This window comes from Astatotilapia calliptera, chromosome 23 (genome assembly GCF_900246225.1).
Source record: "Astatotilapia calliptera chromosome 23, fAstCal1.2, whole genome shotgun sequence".
In the NCBI taxonomy this organism is placed as follows: Eukaryota; Metazoa; Chordata; class Actinopteri; order Cichliformes; family Cichlidae; genus Astatotilapia; species Astatotilapia calliptera.
Window position 1 is genome coordinate 24,475,658 of NC_039323.1, and position 18,540 is coordinate 24,494,197.

Here is an 18,540-nt window from a genome sequence, read left to right on the forward strand (position 1 = left end):
CTTGGATTAGAATAAAGTTAACAAGTACAAAAAGTACAACGTATTTACAATGCAAGATGGGGAAATTACCATGAAACTGAACAAGTTACTTCAAAGTACTCACATTATAATTTATGTTCCCATTCTTGTAAAATACAAGAAGTTGTGCAATACCTAAATTTAATTACACAGGTTGTTGATCAATGGTCATGACAATTTGCATATTAATGATCAAGGAACTGACCTCACAGCCCATTGTTCATTCAGTGGGCAAGGTTTAGTTATTGTGCAAATGTACTGTTTCTGAGGTCGGAGAAACCTGCAGTCAGCTGAGACTGAAGAAGTCACTTGGATGAGTGATGAAACGTTTCTCCCACTGAAAACGTTACGTCCAAATGAACAGAATCAACTTTTGGGGTTAATTACACAGTACTTTAATATATTTACAGTATAATTATTTCTTCGTTTCTTGTCAAATAAAACTGGATTTGTTATCATCATAATTTAGTGCGAGTCACCTACACAATATTTGTATGTAAATACAATTACATTGTGATTTTAAAATAAAGTTGAATTCTATTGAATTACAAGAAAATTATACCCTTAGCCTAATTATATAGTGTCACCTACAATTATTAATTATCAGAATCAGAATCAGAATACTTTATTGATCCCTGGGGGAAATTATTTTTTGTTACAGTGCTCCATTTTAAACCAACATTAAGACAAGACAGACAATACGCTAACTAAGAATAGTACAATATATACATATATATACATACATACATATATACTACAGTATACCCCCGTGAAGTCGCGGTTCAAAGTTCACTGCCTCAGTCTCTTGTGGATTGTTCTTGTTTGTAGAAACGCTCGCAAATTTGCAGAAACCGCAAATATCCTCCATAAATTTTTTATGGCAATATCTATTTTTCCATGCATTTTAATGCTAAATTATTGAGAATTAATTTACTAAATAAATAATACATTTAAATCAAGTAAATTCGGTTAAATGTTCTGTTCTGTCAAAAACACAGCTTGGAAAAAATGCCTTTGAGAGGCGGTAGGTTTCAAAGTAGCCTATCCTATTGCATCAGATGCAGTCCACCATTCCCACATCATAAAAGTTTACCGCGTGTAGCTATCTTGAGTGTTTCGCTTTATGTTTTCATGTTTTTTATATGCATTTAAAGCCCTGAGATGCCACATATTTAGGGTTTAAACTATAACAATAGTTCACTCTGGGATTTTTTACTCTTTGCTTTATTAAGATGTTTTATGTTTGAGATTTGGTTCTTCTAATGTTGTTGAGTTTAAGGTTTCCCCAGTTATGTCTGCATTTGCTTTCCCTCTGTGTGTCTTGCTCCCCCTCCCTCTGTGTCTTGTCTTAGCCGTGTGTTAGTTGTTTCCATGTTTTCCTCCTTGTGTCTCATCCTTGGCTCCCCTGTCTGTCATGTGCATCCATGTGTGTTCTCACCAGCCCGTGACGTCTCTCGTCCTCTCTGTGTCGCTTGCTATCACCCCAGTTTCTCCCCAGGTCCCAGTGTCAAGCCCATGTGTCTTAGTCTGCGTCTGAGTGTGTTTCCTGTTTTATTTTGACAGTCTCTCATCTCATCGGTTCAGTGTGTTCAGTTTCGCTTCACCTGTAATATCAATTCTATTTTCCCCATGTTCACAATTGCATGTGTTCAGTATCTTAGTTTTCCCAGTTTAATTCTAGGCTACGTCCATACGTACCCGGGTATTTTTGAAAATGCAGGTTTTTCTATGCGTTTGCGCTTTTCGTCCACACGTAAACGGCGTTTTCGATCACTGAAAAAAGAGATTTTTAAAAACTCCTGCCAGGGTGAATATTTTCAAAAACTCAGTTTTTGCGTTTACGCGTGGACGAGGTAAACGGCGAAAACGCAGTGTCAAAGGTGTGCGCATTTTTTGACGTCACACTGTGCGCCACGTTACTGTTTCGGTGAAATGAATTTCTACAATGGCGAACTTAGACAAAATACTGTTAATTTTACTCTCTGCAGTGTTTAAATGCTTACATATACACACACAGTTACTGTCCCTCCACACATGCGACTCAGTTCTGCTTCTATGCGCCATCTTTGTTTACGCTTTCCCACCCAGACTTATTGACTTCTGATTGGCCAACATTTCTACACGGATAGTAATATAGCGCCACCTGCTGCTTTGGCATGTTCCTAGCAGCGTTTTCCTTCGTTTTTGGCTTTTATGTGTGGACGGGATTTTTTTTTCTAAACGAAAACGGAAAATCTTCGTTTTCAAAAATACCCGTGTACGTGTGGACGTAGCCCTAGTCAGTTTCCTCTGAGTTGCCTTCTGTTTTTCATTCTTCTTCGGCCTCAAATAAACTGCAAATTTTTCTTTAAGAATCCGGTTTGACTTCCTGCTTCTGCTTTGGTGTTCTCACTATTCCGAACTCCACTCCAATTTATAGGAACACATACATAAAAACCAACAACCAGAACTCCTCCTAGTCCATCACATTGCAGTGCTTTAAGTGATTCTGCCTTCAAACGCTGAGCAGGTAAACATGCTGTCCTACTCACTTTCCCGCAGGGAAGGTGTTTAAAAAAAAAAAATGATAAAAGAAAAGGAATAGAAAGGCTGGACAAACACAGTCCACAACGCTCTCTCACCGAGCAGCTCACAGCAAAAAGCTGTAAATTAGGAGGCAGAAAAGGACAAAAAGCAAATTAGAAGAAGTAAAAAAAAACATGAGAACTGTTCCCACCTGACCACCTTATAGTCACCTGATTTTTTTATGCACAATAACTTTAGTAGGGGAGACCGGGGATAGTTGTAACGTGGATCAGTTGTAACCCTTCCAATTTCTCCAATCAGGGCTGAGTTTAAAATGATGTGACTCATCCTGTGCATGCCCAATTCAGTTCTGCTATCAAATGTGAAAAATCAGTACATTTTGTCAAAAACAGACAATTTAACACCAAAAAAAGTGATTTGTATGCCAAAAAGTAAGTTTTTCTACTTTATTTCAATTTCTAATAGCGTTATTTGCTTTGCAGTTAAACTCATCAAACTTAAATTATGTTATTTGTATGTCTATGGGGATATATTCTGTGTAGGTCTTTAGTGCTAATGTTTTAGCCGTTGGCTGTAATGTTAGCTAGTTCATGGCTATAGGAGTCTGGGTCAGTTGTAACAGCAACAGTCTGGGTTAGTTGTAACAATAACGCAGATGTTACAACTTACCACACTATTACTTTAACTTATATTAAACAAGTTGGGGCAATGACATCAGCAAAGAGAGGTTCACTGGTCACATTTGTATATGCGGTTAATGCCATTGGCAACACAATTCCTCCACTGTTTGTGTTCCCACACATACATTATGCAGACCTCTGTGTCAGAGATGGACCAATAGGAAATACTGGTAGTGGAAATAAATCAGGATGGGTGCAAGAAACAGATTTCCTCATCTTTCTGAAGCACTTTGCAAACCACACCAAGGTAAGCCATGGTAAAAAGTAATGGAATTGCGATGCTGGTGAACAACTACATTTTTTCAGCTTCATTGTTATGTTCAAAATTGGTGCAAGAGTTGTAGGTTATAATGCCCACTGAGCCAATGAGGCCAAACTCAAGGAAGACCAACCAAAATTAATGAAATATTCAGTTGCAGAAAATTCCATAATTTGTCTTTTTTGGGGGGTTGGAATATGTTCAAAAGCTAGATTTCTGCATTCTGTCACACACACACAAAGCTACATAAATGGATGTAAGTGCATTCATGTGTTGAATAAACAAAGATTACATGTTAATATTTTGTTAGTACCCTTATTTCATTGTGTTACATTTCACCCCAGGATATGTTACAACTAACCCAGACTATGGGGTTAATTGTAACATTTCACTCTTTGTGTTTGAGGCCATACCATGCAATGGGTAATTGTGCTGCAGAGAAAATAGCTGCACTATTTAATAGCAGAGACATGTAAATACTTTGCATTACATTTTGAATCCACTACCTTAAAAGAGCTCCAATTTACAGACAGAAATGTCAAAAATGTTACAACTATCCCCGGTCTCCCCTACATTTAATGAAGCCATGCAAACTTTAACCTTCATACTATCAATATATTCAGACTTACTTCTTTCCTATCATTCTCAAGTCCTTATACCTTCATACGAAATTATCAGGGCAACCGCATCATCAATTTTACATCCAGTCCAAGCATCAAAACCTAAAGCCAAACTCTCATAAACTCTCAGAGCTCTTCATGTGGGAGAGGAGGCCATATCTGCCCCCCAGGCTGACCGTCTTTTCTCTCTCATTACTCACTAATATGAAAATATCGTATCAATTTTCAAAGCACAGTCTAAGGCCAGCAAACTGAGTAGCACTGCCTCATGACAGCATTAAACCCTTAATTTTATAGCAGGCATAATAATGACAGTATGTTTTCAGGTTAATGAATGATAGATGGCTAAATAAACAAGTTCAGCCTTGCTAAAAGCGAATGCTGTTTTATTTTTGTTTTTTTGGGGGGGATTCCAGATGGGCATTTGCATTTTAATAGAACCGTAATGAAGCAGTTGCAAGGAAGAAGATGATGAATAAATGTGCAGTACAGTCCCACAAAAAAAGGGGGGGAAAAAAGGATTTCAGGCACTCATACACGCTCACGCACACACACTCCCTATGATTTTATTTTATCCCCTATTCATCCAAGCATGTCATATTAATAATAATCTTTTGGCAGAGGATTAGGGGGTCATTGCCCAGTGACCCTGCAGCCTGTGTGTGTGTGTGTGTGTGTGTGTGTGTGTGTGTGTGTGTGTGTGTGTGTGTGTGTGTGTGTGTGTGTGTGTGTGTGTGGAAACAGATAAAGAAAATGTTTCTTTTTTTTTTTTAATGTGCATCATTAAATGTGATCCTCCTCTAGGAAATGGAAGAAACAAAAGGCACAACAGACCACAGACAGAGGAATTCTTCTGCTTTTGCGGGATTCAACAAAAACAACAACAACCACACCGTTCTCCTCCTCCCACCCTGCTTCCTGTGTGTCGCTATGACAACGGTGGGATGCTGACAGACAGCCGACACGGGTCCTGGTCCGAAGCCTGACCAATAGAAGAGCAGCTTAAACTGCCATAGCAACAGCAAGAGAGCCAATCAATGGCCTAGTCTATTCCCCCGAATGTGTTGCTACACATTAGTGTGTGTGTGTGTCTCCTTGTTGTGAGGATATAAATCCATTCATGCAACTACTATGAGGATTGGACTTCTGTGCTCATAATGTAAATAATTAATAGCTCTCTTAATGAGATCTGAGTATAATCTGAGTATTCGGGATATAAGTGTGCATCAGTGTAACATCCTCTGAATTATAAATAATTATAAATACAATACTCCAGGATGAGCAGCCTCAGTGAACCCAAATGGATTTTTTTGTGTTTTGTCTGTGAAAAATACACAGACAGGTGAAATTGTAGGATTAAAAATGGATGCATCTCGCCAATCTTCAGATATTAGTTTACTTGGGCCCTTGGTGGACAACACAGCCTCAGTTGCCTCAGTTAAAGTCAGAGTTCATGATTCGGGTGCCAAAAAAAATAATGTAAAATAATAATAATAATAATAATAATTTATCAACAGTAAGAAGGAGACTGGGCAAAAGTGTCCTCCATGGGAGAGTTCAACGCTGTTGTTTCTGTCTTGGATGCAGGTTGCCCTCGTGCTCCTTTCCTTTCATGCAATGAAAGTAAAGGTGAGCCATCTCAGTAGGACATTACATTACCGTGTTACCAAAAAATGTAATGTGATTACACTAATATGTTACTCTGGAACACGTCACATCTAACACTGGTGCTAGGTGAAGAGTGAAGTGCTTTATAAACTCCAATGTATTTACCTTGGCCTAAAGTAGGAGAGGGTAGGAACAGCAGACTAACCTTAAACTTCATCGTGTAGTTTTGGTTAGTTGCATGAGTTACCCGGCATAACAAACATATTTTTAGATAATAAATGTGACTTACATGTAGTCAAAATCAAAACCTGAAAGAAAACTGCCGTTTCTTAAGATTAAAAAAAAAAGAAAATTGTGAAATTTAGAGAGATCTAACAGTTACTGGGAGTAACAAATGTGCAAACGTTGGCGCTCGTATCCACTTTTAGAAAGACTGTTTCAGTTATCTGCTGCACTAAATATGCGCATAGGTGATGCCTACAGTCTCATAGTTCGTGATGTTTTCAAACCTAGATTTTTCTGGGTATGTGATGTGAGTGTGCATGTTTTTTTTTTGTTTTGTTTTTTAAACATAAGTAAAAATAATTATATAACACCCTCCACACTGCACCGGTCCCCGTGCTTCTCCATTGTTTTTTAAATGCGGCTCAAGTAGGGCTGATGTTATTCTCTCGCTCTCTGAAGCCTGATGTGAATTCACTGTTCACTGTTCAGTGAATTCACACTGAACATATGGCCTGCTCAGGCCCTACTCGTCTGCATTTAATGAAAAACTTCTGTAACCTTTTGTTGCGCAGCGAGCGGGTCGATCCATTAGCCGTGTTAGGAGGACAAAAAGAAACACGTAAAAGTCCCCAAACAGAGAAATCAATCCCTGCTTTAAACAAGCTGGGTTATTTTTTTTTTTTTAAAAACAACCAAACAAAAAAAATAACAAAGCTGTTTGTTAATCAGTGAGTTAGAGGCTCGATTCGTTCCCTACGCTGACATCATCAGTCTGAACTCGAAGCCTCCTCATGAATAAAGAAACCATGGCTATTAATAAACAGCCTGGCTGAGAAATGCTTGCTGCAAGCACTTATGCTACAGCTCAGCTTCTTTTCTTTCTACATTTAAAAGAAAGAAAAAAAAAAGATTCTGGGTCATTACCTGCCGCTTTTCCTGCAAGAATAATGTGACCAAACTGATGTTTTTCAGTGTTTTAGACACGGCACACTGACCGTTTCACAGCAGGCTTATGCAAAAGCCATCAGGTGAAATTCTATAAAGCGCGAGACATCGTTTTGGTCTTGGTGGAGGATGAATGCTTCTGGGTGCGCATACAGTCAGGTCTCAAGTATTTGGACGATGACACGTGTTTATAGTTTTACTTCTGATCACCACCACAGAGGATTTTAAACCAGACGATCAAGAACGATTGCTGGGACAGTTTCACTGCACTGAGAGCTCCTTAAATGAAAATAACTAAAAGGTAGCCATGATCTGCAAATATCTGAGCTTTGTTTGAGAGAATTATATTAATAACTACAAGTTTCTTCCCAGCACTTGGTACTGAGACTGAAACGCAAAAACTGGTTGTTTGTTGGTAACGCGCCTCCAAACTGTTTGCTGTAGAAAATAGGCCTGTACTACAAAGCAGGACTTTGGCTTATCCAGGTAAGTACAAGGTTAACTCTGGGCTTTCTGTACTACAAAGGTGCATCACTTCTCACTGCTGTACAAAGCCATGGTAATCTAACCTGCTCCTGAGCAGATCATGCTTGAGATTAGAGATCAGCAGGTATAAAATCACCACCTACTGACCAATCAGCTCTCTGGAAAATAATGGCACCATTCCTGAAAGGTCCCTCAGACTCCTGTGTTTGGATACTAGGAGGGTTTAAAGTTTTCGTCTTTCCTGGTCTCTCTGTTGCACCCTCCTTTTTCCCTGCTGCTACTCCTTTGCTCATCTTTCTAACTGCTAGCTTAATTTCCTTCATGCTATTAACTTAAGAAGGGACGTTCTGTGTACTGTAGCCAATTGAGCTGCTAGCCTAGTCTCTTTCACATTTCTGGTGCTTTGTCTATTTTGTTTAAGTTTGTTTAGAATGAAGGTTAGCAACTTCAAACTCAGGTGTGGCATCCTCTTTATATGTTGCAGTTATCAAGATTATCTATTGCCTGTTTAGGTAACTTCCTTGACCTCACCAATCCTTTAATATCCCAGCTGGAGAAGAAGAGTCAGATGAAGAGTCAAAGCTTTATTACCAATGCGCATTGAGAGATCTCATTACATGCAGCTACAGCAAGCATCAGGTGGCTCTATGTCAGCCTATGTTTGAAGGACATTGCAGCTGAGAATAAAGAATCAAAACTAAAACTGTCTTTTAAACATTAATTTAATTACATACTGAATTATAGACCATCAGACTCTCTCTAGTCTTAATGATGGAACTGTGATATTGATCGTCTGTCAACTCACGCAGATGGCAATTATTCCGGATTTCTTTCCTGACTACAAATCGGGTAAACTTTATTAACATAGCAACTCTTTCAGTCCTACTGAAAAAGCTCACACTTTTAATAATGCATTACTCTACAGTCCTTTTCCTCTCACACACAGGGCAGTGTTGCTTTCAGTCTATATAGCATGTTCAACATTTTTATATATTTTTCTCACATTATAATTTCACCTTCTTTTTCAGTTTAAAAAAAAAAAAGGGGGGGGGGGGGGGGGGCTGGTGAGGATCCTAAATGCAGGACGCAAAGGCAGAGTTCAAAAGCAACCACTAAAAGTTCACACATGAATACAAATCAGAGGAAAAACAGAGTCCAATATATCAAGAAACAAAATCCAGGCAGCACAGGAAAAATGGCTATGATGTAACAAGGAGCAACAAGAGACCGAGGAAATGCATATACAGCGAGACACGCAAGGCAATCAGGGGGAAGTGGAAACACCTGGGGAACCAGACACAGCTGAAGAAATCAAAGACACAGGAAGTAAAGCTCAAAGCAAGGACTCAAAAAAATAAGACAGAGAGACTCCTAACACAGAGGCCTCGACATAACCGCAAGATACGAGAAGACACCAGGGAGGCTAGGCCAAACCAAAGAATCAAATATTAATAACCAATTTACCATCCAGAATACCACGTAACAAGATCACCAGCTGAGGATCTTAAAGAGTAACAAGGAAACTCAAAGTAAAATTCAGAAAACTTCAAACATAACAAGACCCACAGACAGTAAAAGCGGCACGCCGAGATTAGATGCTACCGCACCAACGGGAGAAACGTCGCGCGCCTGGTCGGACCTGTTGTTATTGATGCCTGCTCTGTTCTGTGAGGGGATGTCCTGCGACAGAGCCTTCACAAATATAAACGTCTGCAGATGGAAATAAAAATGCTCTTGATTGGAACATTTAAGCAGGAGATGTTATTTATGACGCCAAAACCTCAACCTCAGATCCAGTTAGCAGGCTGCACGCTATTGTGACACTGACTAAAGTTAAACTAGCCTAACCTGGATTCACTGACCTAAGTTCAGCTGTTTACAGATTTTTCTTTTCTTTTCTTTTTAAAGGGAGTCTGTTGTCAGAAGATTAAAGAGGAGGAGACGGGATTCATGCTGTACTCATGCATCTTAATGAACTCTGAGACAGAAAAGTCTGCAGGGATGAACCTTAAGAAGAAATAAAGCTTTTTAGCTTTTAGCCGATTGATTCATTAGAACCATTTGGTTGTAAGTGGGGGGAAAAAAAACATCCAGTACTTTGTCTGACATTGAAGGATTTCAAAGAATCTAACACACTTGACATTGATTTTATGTGATTTTCTGTCTTCCTCGCCTCATTTTCCTGTCGGTTTTCTCTCACTACCTCAGTACACAGAGGGTTGTGTAGGTTTCATAACTCTGACTCATAAAATCTGCTCATGTTGTGCTGATTTAAAAATACTTCTGTTGTTTTCCCACCTCTGACTATCTGTGCCCGCTTCATTGTTACTGGTTCATACCTGGATGTCAGCAGCGCGTTCACGTACGTGTGTTTGTTTGCACTCATTGACACACTCGGCTTTGTTAATCCCCTCGGGCGAGGTCTCCAAGCCTGTCAGAAGGCTGGGCTTCACCCAATAAGAAACCAGAAACCCAGATGACCTCTTAGCCTCTTAGATGACCTGCTTAGCCATATGTTTACAGCGTGCAGCTATAGTGGCCTTACTGCATTAATCCAGTGTTTTAAAGAGCTGGACTGCTGGAGTGAGAGATCACTATGCTTTCAGTGACAGTGAGATACAGATAAGTCCTGATAATGAGGCTTTTTCTTTTAAATCTCACATTATTAGCTGCGGTTTTCAGCTGGATGAACTAAGTATTTATTTGTTTATTTTAAACAGAAACTCACTTCATCACTTGATCCAGACTAGAAAGACTTAAGGGCCTAAAGTTTAATATATTAATGTTATCATTAAAAATTAGATGTTTTATTTTTTACTGAGGCTTCACACGTGACGTCATGCTAACAAATTATTTTGGTTGCCTGTAGTTTTCATGTTTGTCTGCAAATACTCACTAACTACTAGCCAAGTGGTGGCAAAACTCATTATAGTGCAATGAAAACTGAAAATGGAGATGGTTCACCTCCAAAATAAAAGTTGTGCCCCCGCACTGCGAGTTTCAAAAGGCGCAACTTTTATTCTGAAGGTGAACCGTCTCAATTTCCAGTTTGTTTTTCACAGTTTCACTACAGCTCAGAAAGTAGCTGGGCAGTATTTACAGTTAAGTCCACCACTTCTAGTCAAACTACAGCTACAAAATTATGCTAGCAACCAATGGAGTCGCCCTACAACTGCCATCAAGGCCCTAGAGTCTGGTCTGTAACCATCACTTCATCACCATGACCTCGCCTGATTCTATAGTGTCACATTAATTCAGTTCAATTCAGTTAAGTTCTACTTAAATAGCACCAAATCATAGCAACAGTCGCCTCAATAATACAGAGAAAACCGAAACTATAAGACAACCCTCTTATGGGGCAAGCACTTGGCAAGAGTGGGAAAGAAAAACTCAGTTTAAAAAGGAAGAAACCTCCTGTACAACCAGGCTCAGGGTAGGGAGGCCATCTGCTACGACTGGTTGGAGGGCAGAGAGACAGGAGGAAAAGACACGCTGTGGAAGGCAGTCAGAGATGATTAATAGCTAATGATTAACCGCAGATTGGTGTATAAACACTAAGTTAACATCATGTTTTCATCATCACCCTCTATGCACTTCCCGTGATTTGCTGCTAGAGGTCAGCATGTGGCTCAAACTATGTTTTGTTTTGTTTTTTTAATCCATTTACTAATATGGTTTGACTATGATCCATAATTAGCAGCTGGAGAACATGAGATTTAACTGAGCTTATCGTTGCTTCCCTCGTGATCAGAGTCAGGGCTTTTCAGAGCAGACAGTTTAGTGCCCAGGGGGAGAGGGTCTGATATTTTCAACTTTAAAGTTTCTTAAAGAGATTTTCACTCGATATCCGAGAGTGTTCTGGCTCGCCGTGGGAGAAAAATGCAGAGTATTCAAGTTCTTCTAGGGACTAAATAAGTCCTTGAAATCTTGGAGAATCCAGATGGGGATGTTTTGGAAGTCATCTTTGTCCACAAGTATTTTTCCTGTGTGAAGTTGTAAAGACTAATCTCACTTCCCTGGTTTCATTTCAGTTGGAAATTACAACTAAAAGCAGCTCAAAGTGGTCTGTGCAACAAGACTAAAACGTCTAAAACAAAGATTTCATGTGTTTTTAACAACGTGCTTTAGTAGGAGAGGACGTTTAGAGGGTGTAAATGTCTACAAGCTCAAACAGCCGAGGTCAAACATCTAGCTTCTGTGATTTGTTTCTCAAACTTATGTCTAGAAATAGAAAGTTTCAAATGAATGTTGCAAATTTTCCACTAATTTGGTGCAAAGTGGCATCAGCAGAAGAAAATGGCCTCGACATGCAAACCTTAAATGACTCCACTACATACAAATCGAATGCTTTCTTACCGCTTTATGACACAGTAAAAATCAAAGAAAAGGAACTTTTTTGTCATGTTTTCCTTCGCATTTAAGATTTTCCAATTTTCCTCCACTACTCAGATTGATCTTTAACTCCACGGGTTCATGATGACATGAGATCCTTTATTCTTTTAAATATTTTAACCTTAAATATCTGGATATGAGGGAGAGAAAATTGGAATATTTTGGTGATTAGGGTCACAATAAAGGGAAATATTTACAGAGAATATCCTGGAAGATTTTGAATAACAGCAGTGTTATGTACCCATGAGACTACTGTACCTACTGGACTTGAAAATTTTCATTGTAATTCACACTCAGGTGCTCTAATGTGGCTCCAGACAAGCTAAAGAAGCTAAAAATCATTGATTCTCTGGGATAACTCTAGTGAGATGTCGCTTACAGCACGAAGACTTTCCACTGTGAACATACGGCTGCGTTAAAGTGCGACAGCAATTTTCGCACTTGAGGAACTTTACACACAAACTGCGAAAAATGACAAAATAAAAAATCTGAGTTGTTGCTGTGTCACCCAACAGCTTCCACCAACACAAAAATGACAACACACAACGTGACCGCCTGTGTCACGGTCGTGACTGACGCCAAAGCTTCAGCAATGGTGAGAAATATCACAACAACTGTTCATAGATCTGCTGCACCGGCTGGGCTTAAAATACCACGATCCAACTTCCTGTTAGCAGGAAATGAACACACTAATGTCCAAGACAAAAGATGTTAATGTTAAAGAGAAAAGATGTTAATGTTAAAGAGAAAAGATGGTTTCTATAGCCACCATTAACCATCGACATCATAGTTTCAATAAAAGTGTGCCAGCTGTGACGTAAAGGGATGGACACAGGTGTTAATGCTCTGGATGTTTGATCCATTTCCAGATTATTCAGTGAAGAAACCTTCAAAAAGGTAAATTTTGAAGTGTCATATCACCATGTGCGGTCAGTATCTGCTCAAAATAAGTTATAGCTTATGAAATGTCTCATTTTTACCTACATTTTAACACCAGGATCCTCATCAACCCATGGTTCCTTCTGGATCAAAAAACAATTGTCTATTACAGTCAGAATGTAGCTTACGGCTGTAAAAATGGAGAAACAACATTGGTATTTCACATGTTCTATTCAACAGTTGGGACCCAAGATTTTCGACCCACCACTCTCTACCTCAATGCCTTCAACTCTGAAAATATTTATAATATCAAGTGAAGTCATGTCCTCAACTTTTTGTTTCAGTGGGTGTTTGTGTTTGTTGGTGAAGAGGGCTCCGAGAAGAGTGAGGAACCATGTGCAGAAACAGACTGAACAAGTGGAATTGCATAACACTGAATAACTAATAAAATATAATGTTTAAAGACAGTTTAAAACCCTCTAAAAGTCCACAAAATAGTTTACAGAAGTTGAAGAAATTACTTTAAAGACGTCCATGTGTTGTGTGGGTGAGATATCAACTCATGTTGAACTAGATATAAGCTGTACCTTCATGCAGTATCAATTGCTACCACAAGATGGTGCAGTAAAGTTTTTCTAACCCATATTAACCCGGGCACTACAAATAATAATAATAATAATAATAATAATAATAATAATAATAAAGAAAACACTGAACCTGGAGGTGAACATTTAAATTTATAGAGGGAAATTACAAAAAGTATAGAAAACTATAAATATTGTTTGAAAAACATGGATTTTTGTGGTAGCAATTTATTATGAATGCAACATCAAAATGTGATTGTTTTTGTCACATTTCAGACTTGAAAAGATTTATCACCTCTAGTTATTAATCAACAATTGACTTGGATAAGAGATTTTAAAGGTCTTGGATGTGGTGATTTGTTTAAGGTCTGAAAGGAAAACACTAAAATGGGAGAGTGAAAACAAAAAGAAAGGAGAAAGAGTATAAAAGGGGGGGAAGAAAAAAAAACACAGCCGTTGCCTTCCCACCATGCTGTGTTACATAAGAGCTTCATAATGTATTACTCACTGCACTCCAACTCGTTTTAAGATCTCTTTGCATTGGTAACCATTCCTATGATTCAAAACAAGAAAACACACACACACACACACACACACACACACACACACACGTACATACACATGTACATACATATATATATGTATGTACGTGTGTGTGTGTGTCTTTTCTCCTTCATATTGCTTACCCTGTTTCCTGTTTCTTTTTTAGTCTATTTATATATTCATTCATAAATTTTGTTAGTTTTTTAATATTTAAAATATGGAAGACCAAAACAGATAAACTCAGACATAAAGAAATAAAGGACTCCATAGAAATTTTATATATCATGAAATACACCAAAACTGATATTAAAAATGTATATATTATAGGCATGAATCTGTTTCTAGTATTTTCTATTTATATTTCTCCTGTATTAATTTTCCTTTTTATTTAGTTTTCAATTTATTTAGTTTAGTTAGTTACTCAGTGGTGGACCAAAACACCCAACATTTTACACTCTCAGCCTTTTGTAATAAGCACATCATCACATGACAACAGAAATTAAAGCACTGTTCATATTCAATACATCCCAAGTTTAACAACATCACTGACCTGAGGAAAATTGTCCCATCTCACGCTCTCTAGAAAACTTCTCTTCCCTCTTCGTCTGAATGCCGGTGGTTTATTGAGAAAATGAGCCTATGAAGCAGACAGACTTCTCTCTGTCTCTCGGTGTTATTCATCAGCCATCCAAGGTAACAGGCTGATGGGTGAGCTGCCAAGAACAGGCCTGTTCATGATGAGCTCAGAACGAGCTGCCAGCTTCCCGCCGCTCACAGCGGAGGACCGAGTGTGTCACCGGTTTACATGTCAGCTTCCGGGAGAGACAGAAGAGACGGAAAAGAGAGGGCGCCACTGTCAATCGTCCCACTGATAACCTAGCACTGCAGCTGCCATCCCTCTGCACATGTTAATCAATACCGGCTGGGGTTTGCTGTGGAAATGTGACCGTGCGCAGAGGAGGATGTGGCCAGTGGCAGCAGAATCATGGGGATCACAGACATACACATGGGTGACAGGCAGGTCAGATTATTAGGACCAAACAGTGCCAAGAGCAGCAGGGTGGCAAAACTCTACTTTCCAAGGGATGCCAGTCATTCCTGAGAAAAAAGCTGGAATACTAAACATTTTAAAAAAAACAAAAAACGAGAAAAATCTAAATTAAGTTTTAATCTGGGCTATCCCAAAATAGACAACATGGACAGGACTTATAACAACATTTTACTGTAACTCTCATAACTGTAAATACTGCTCATGGGAACCAATCTTACTTTTTGAGCATTCAATTTAAGATTGAAATGTTCTCAGGATGTAGTCTAACTCCATCTTCTACTCCAAAAGATCAAACCTAAAGAAGACAGGCCTAGATTAATTTCACCATGATAATAGTTCACCATAAGCTAACTGGCAAACTCTATTTACCAGTTACTCAACCTCTTTAAGCTTTTACTTGAGCCAGCATTCATGCCAGCATTTCAATGAGAGAATAGAAGCTAGCAAGCTAGGATAAACATCTTTTTTTAAAAAGATATGTTAGATAGCTTACACCAAGAATGAATGCGCTAGTTAGCCTAGCAAGCTAACATTAGAGCCGATTACCACCACTTTTAATTTTTGTTTCACCCGTTGTCATAAAGTCACTTTAACCCAGTTGAATAGATCAAGTGTCAGGTTCACAATATATCAATGTGTGCTCGACATACACTTATCCAATTTAAGATAGTTCATCGGGGGCATTGGTCCAGGGATAGACTGGCACACAAATCAAATCAAATCACTTTTATTGTCACATCACATGTGCAGGTACATTGGTACAGCACATGTGAGTGAAATTCTTGTGTGCGAGCTTCACAAGCAACAGAGTTGTGCAAAATACAATAATGTAAACAAGCAAAATACAAGAATGGCTACATCTGAAACTAATAAATATATGTACAATATATAATAGTATATGCATATATAATAGTATACATATACCCAGGGGTGGACCCAGCCTGTATAAGGTGTGGGGGTGCTCCTGGTACATTGTTTCATATGTACTGGTCCTGCCCTTCTCTGTACACCTTTTGGAAATCTCTTTACCATACCATGTCTGAAGTCCTGCGAACATTAAACTTTTCATTACTGCTGGCCAGGCGAGCTATACTGCTGAAGTGGAAAGACTCTCTTCCCCCCCCTCCTCCCTCACACACACAATGGCTAAAAGATATAATGTCTTGTATGGATTTAGAAAAAATTAGATATACAGTTCGTGGGTCTAAAAATACATTTTATAAACTGTGGACCCCCTTTCTGGACTTCTTTGAAAGGCCCAAAACTACTGTTTCTGAGTAGTCCATGGAACCCCCCCCCTCTTGTTTTTTTCTTTTCTTTTATGAGTCTGTTTGTTGTTTTTTGCTTTTGTTTTTTGTTTATTTCTGTTTGTTTTTTGGTTTGTTTTTTGGTTTAGTTGGGCATCAGGCTGCCAATTATTTGTTGTTTTAAGGTTTAGGGTGGGAACAAGATTGAAATTTTGGAATATTCTGAAGCATTTTGTGTTATTGTATACATTGTATTAGAACCTTTGTCTAATAAAAAGACCTTTGAAAGAAAATGAATAGATCAAGTGTTTGAGATCAGGTTGTGAAATACAAAAACAAAAAATTGTCTTTTGGTAAAAAAAAGGAGGAAAAAGGGAAGAAGAAAGCTATTACTCTCTCAGACTTAAAGACATGCAGGTAATGGTGTTAGGTTAATGGGTCATTCTGAATTGCCCATAGGTGTGAATCTGAGTGTGAACGGTTGTTGTTTCTATGTGTTAGCCCTACGACAGACTGGCAACCTGGTATGGTAGCTAGGATAGGCTCCAGCCCCCCTGAAAAGAATAAGCAGAGGAGAATGGATAGATTTAAAAAACAAAACAAAAAACTACTTGATAATCAAGGTTTTAGACAACTAAATATACTTTGAACTACTAGATACAAATTGGCATTTTCCTTCTGATCTTCACTTTGAACTGTTTTTACATCCAGAGTGCCACCTTTAAAGTGGCATTGTATCGTTATCTCAGCAGGTTAAAATCAAAATTCAAAAATGCCCATCTAATGTCTGCTGTGCTCTGAATGATACTGAGACAGGACATAAAGCTCACTTAAACTTCACTGGTGGAGGTGACTCACATTCCACATGACAACATTACGTGACTCGGTCAGATGAATATTATTTTCAGATTGCACATCGGCTCTCGCCCACAAACACCGGCACGACTCTGCGAGGATGAGGCACGACCGACGGCGCCAAGAGGCCGAGGCGTTCTCACACCTCCTCAGACACACACTGAGCGGGTTACATAAGGCTGAGACTGAATGGGCTGATCCACTTATAAAAAGCACGTGTCGCTCCTGTCATTTCCTCTGATTGGGCAAAATGGGGAGAATCTGCTGATAAGGGATCAGTAAAGAAGGAGGAGTTTTTTCCTAACACACTGCTGAGAGTCATTTTAGTCATAGATAGACAGACAAATAGATGTTGTTCATAAATAAAATGAAAAAAAAAAACAATAATAATAATAATAATAATAATGAGAAGGATTAAGAATGGTCCAAATTACCATCTTTAATTCAGGTTCAACATGTTGCGCCTTCAGTGATGCTTGTCTGCATACCTCGTTGTAACAAGTGTTTATTTGCATTAGCAGTTCCTTCCTAGCAGGTCAAAACAGTCCGGTCATTCTCCATTAACATTAACAAGATGTTTTCTCCCAGCGCACTGCTGCTCACTGGATATATTCTAATTTTTTGGACCAGTCTCTATAAACCCCAGAGATGGATGGAAAATCCCAGTGTAAAAGAACCACGGCAGACCTAACAACATGTACAGGCTTTTCAGCATATTGTTTTCAACACTGTTCTCTGTTGCCGTACACACACAGGCGGCTGCAAAAAAATGTGTATATGTTTATCTCAAGATGACTAAACCTCTTTTTTTTTTTTCAAATTAAAGATTAAAAATCTTGTCAAACACCAGATTAATGTCAGTTGTTAGACTGGTCCCACGGTGAGTGATCAATTAGTCTGAAAATTGTTTTCAGCTGCAGTTGATGAGAAATAACAAGTTCAAGTGAGGTGAGGAATATGAAAAACTTGTTTTTAACATCTTTAAACTTTTAAAGCGATTTACACTGAACTAAAGCCTGTCACTAATTTAATCCTGTAAAATAATCTAAAGCAAGTTCAGTTTTACATCGAAAAACTCAAATTACTGGAGAAACTGGCAGCATAAAACCTAAAGACATTTGGGATTAAGACGCCTCTCAGGTACTCTCAGATCTACAGCAGCACGTGTTGAAGAAATACCCCCGTTATCTTTCTTATGCAAGTGCCACCCTCCCACAACAAAGGCTTCCTCTCTTTTTCACACTGTCCTAATCCTGCTGCACAGCATGTCTGAACACCCCCCTCCCCAGCTGATCCAGTTGCCTCACTGTTTCGCATCCAACAGTGCACTGAGGGAGACGACCAGAAACACCACTGATCTGTTCCCAAGGAGGAGAAACTAAACATAGAGGCACAGCCACACTGGGGATACTAGTATTAGCAGATCAACAGAGAAAGAAGAAAAAGCGCTGGAACAAATAACTTTTGTTATGAGGGTGTAACGTCAACAAATCTGTGAAGTATAACACAAAACTTACAATAGAGGAAGGCTGACAGTAGTTGTGAACATGGCTGTATGTTCCATGAGTGGAAAGTAAACCTGTGAGGGAGCTGTTCTTCAACTCGAGTTGTCATTATTAAAT

The 18,540-nt window shown here is 38.8% G+C and overlaps 1 protein-coding gene across 2 annotated transcripts in view; it reads right to left on the reverse strand.

The window, feature by feature from the left end:
• Window positions 1–18,540, reverse strand: part of tmem198ab (transmembrane protein 198ab) — a 41,046-nt gene that overhangs the window by 10,501 nt on the left and 12,005 nt on the right. Inside the window, exon 1 of one of the 2 annotated variants that reach the window (XM_026158306.1) lies at window positions 14,316–15,571. The exons of the other annotated variant lie outside the window; for it this stretch is intronic. The gene's annotated coding sequence lies outside the window, so the exon portion shown is untranslated. Of the gene's footprint in view, window positions 1–14,315; window positions 15,572–18,540 lie in introns of those variants that run through there. 2 annotated transcript variants of the gene reach the window in all.